Here is a 3,381-nt window from a genome sequence, read left to right as displayed (position 1 = left end):
CTTAATATTGTTAAGACATAAACTTGTAGGAATTTCCGTGATAAATCGATGATAGTGTTAGCTCTAAAAATTTCGCAGTAGGTTAGAAGTGTTATCAGGTATTCTCGGTAATTTTTGTAGCTGTAGAGTAATTAAATTGCTAAGATAGCAAATGAGACCTAGTTTGAATATATAGTAAACCAAATAAATGAAATAAAGAAACACCTTGGAATTGTATAACTAAAACACTTGTTGGGAAATGACACCTTTCTCGATGATGTTGATACATAGATTAGTACATTAGTCATTAGAGCTAGCTTGTTAGTTTGTAGTATGTACTCTGTGTTAAGAATTATTGTTGCCTTGTTAATTAATTGTTGCATCATCTCTACATCGCATTGTATATCATAATAGGAACAACGATGGATCATGGAGATGACCGAAGTAGCAGAAAAGATGGTGCCTTGATGATCATGCCAACATGATGGAAAGTTAACTTTTGGTTATATCTTACCCAGGCAAGCGCCGGTGTATAACCCCTACTTTTCTGCACTTTATATTATGTTTGTGCATTAAGTTTTAAGGAGTTGAATGAACCCACTAGCATATATATATCTTTATCCTATGAGTCTTACTAGTATGACAAGATCGTGTAGATTACTATGCTACAGGACTTCGGTAGAAGTCGAGTGATTGTCTGTCACTCGTGAGAGATGAAAAATATATTATTATTGTTACTATATTATTATCACCTAGAATATATATATATATATATATGAATAATAATTGGAGACCGAACGGAATGGTACTTTGGATCTGGACTTGGTTTGGCATTCGAGCGAGGCTCGGATTGCATTTGTTCCGCCTGTGTCGGTTAAGGACCGGCTGTTGCATTGGGTTCTAGGCAGGTTACAGACTTATTATCCTGAACACATACTTGTGTATGAGTGCTGGAAGGCTCATTGCTCTTTTGTCATGGGTTCTAGCTCTTTCCGGACCGACTGATTGGAGGCGGAGATGGTGGAGGTCTAAGCACCGCACTGACTCCAAGACTCAGGAGCGGGGGCTTGGAGTCCAAGTTTGAACAGGGACCTAAACCCCGTGACAGGAGGGCAGTGGGTTGGTCTTACTTGTGCCTGGGGTACAAGCGGGTGCGTGTATTTTAGGATACCCAGCTGGGATACATTGGTTCGTAAATCGTCGGGTGATCCGGTACGACTTGTCTACAATCTGGCACCATAGTAAAAACTGAAAGATGAAAGATGGTAAAATGATTATAATTGCTTACCACCTGCTTGAAAGTAGCACAGGTGCTTACATAGAATAGTAGTTAATGAACTAATGATGATTGCTCATAAAATTGAATATAAGGACGCATGTTTAGTAATCCTCATGCAGATGCAATAAACCCATAAGCCAGATAGCCTTACATATTTTTAGAGTCTTTTTCTTTCCTTCTGTCGGGTAAGTCTTGCTGAGTATAATTGAGTACTCAGGGTTTTATTTTCCCCTGTTGCAGGTGACAGGCGGATGGTAGAGCTGACCCTTGTGTGCGGATTCCTCCTGGTGGACTCAGAGAGGGTTACTTTACGCTGCGATCATAGTCTTTATTTATAACTCTCACTAAATATTTTTATAAATGAAAGTTTTATAATCTGTTGTCATAGTTTATATATCAATGCTTCATCATATCATGAATAGATATTTATTTTCACTGTAACTCTGATCACATGTTTATATTCCGTTGTTAAATTAAATTGTTCATAACTCTGATGTTGTATTAAAAGTGATGTAAGAAATAATTTAAGAATGTTGTAAGCTTTATTCTCTCATTTGTGGTCCTGATGAAAAAATATGAATTTTCGGGTTCTCCTATAGGGTGTGCCCGACGAAACTACGTAATTTAGCGTCTCCTTTAAGTACTTAGAGTCTAATAGAAGACAAGTACTCTTAAGAGACATTAGATTAGACGATTCTGCCATACTTTGTTCACCAACGGATTCGGATTATAGAAGGGTGGGGAAGGAGCGGCGGGGGTAGGCGACCCACAGTGAGGTTGCCCGCGAGGTAGCCAGCGTCCAGGGCAGTGTCCGAGGTGGGGGTGAGCATGAAGGAGGTAGGTCGCAGGCAGATTGGGATTAGGAAAGAATAGAGAAGGAGCACGGGGTGGGCGGGCGGTGGTAAGCTCGTCGGCGAGGTAGCCGGTGGCCAGGGCGGCGTCCGAGGTGATGGCGGGCAGTGAGGAGGAAGGAAAACAGTGTCCAAACGCGGACGCTCGTTCAGACGTCCGACCGCTTGCACAACCGATAAAAGAATGACTTTGAAATGTTGAGCAAGCAAGAAGGAAATATAAGTCAGAGAACGGTGATTTGTGCTGAAAGCACCTAGGTAATCCATGACCAAATACGATGGAGGTTACACGGTTTGTTCACTACAACGGGCAAACAAGAAATGGGACGCCAACAAACCATTCTCCCGCGTCGCTAGAGATACAGCTACAGCTACTAGCATGGCGGCGGCGGCGGCGACGGACGATACCGACTCCCTCGTGGAGTTGCCGACCTCGGCGGGGGCGGAGCCGCCACCGGTGTCCTCAAGCCAAGCGGCCTCAACGGTAGCACCGGAGCTTCCGACGTGTGATCACGAGCTGAGCCCATCGCGCTGGCAGCGCGCCCGGTGCTCCTCTCCTCTGCGCTCGAAGAGAGCACAGCTAATGCCAGGACCAGGAGAACGCCGGCAACCAGGCGAGATGAGACTGTCATGTTGGTTGCTCTGCTCGTCCTGGACTCGTTATGGCTCTCTCCCTCTCTCTCTCTCTCTAGCTAGCACAAAAGGAGAAGCAGATCAGATCAGACTGACCTGAGTCCAGGGAGTACGACAAATCTGACGTGTCCCCTTCTTCACTCACGGCTCACAGGGCCGCTCTCTGCTAGATGGAGCTGCTCGTGTGCCATGACCTCGGGAGATGTGGAACTGTGGATTATCGAGAGCGGTATCACTGGATGGTGGGCGGCTTCCCTGCTGTTCACGGTGATACGATGAGCTCACTTCACCATGAAAATTTTAGTTTTGAAAGCTGGGCTGAATTTGTAAGGAAACCGGGACGGTTTGACTTGGATTTGTAGGTGAATTCTCATGCAGATTAATTTGCGCCGTTGAGATTGCCACCGGCTTCGTGGATACAATCAATCAATGGGTCGTTGGCTTTGGTAGACCAAATGCATCTAGCACTACTAGTATTTGATACTACACAAATCCGAGGTTTTTGTGCGTTGAAATAAATGGTCATCCAGCGACGGTGTAAACAAACACATTAGAGCCAGTGCACACCACGAAACTCAGGGGGTGTTTGGTTTGCTGGACTAAATTTTAGCCTATGTCACGTTCGGATGTTATTTAGGA

This window comes from Miscanthus floridulus, chromosome 2 (assembly GCF_019320115.1).
Source record: "Miscanthus floridulus cultivar M001 chromosome 2, ASM1932011v1, whole genome shotgun sequence".
Lineage (NCBI taxonomy): Eukaryota > Viridiplantae > Streptophyta > Magnoliopsida > Poales > Poaceae > Miscanthus > Miscanthus floridulus.
The sequence above is the reverse complement of the archived record's forward strand: the minus strand, read 5'-3'. Positions refer to the sequence as shown.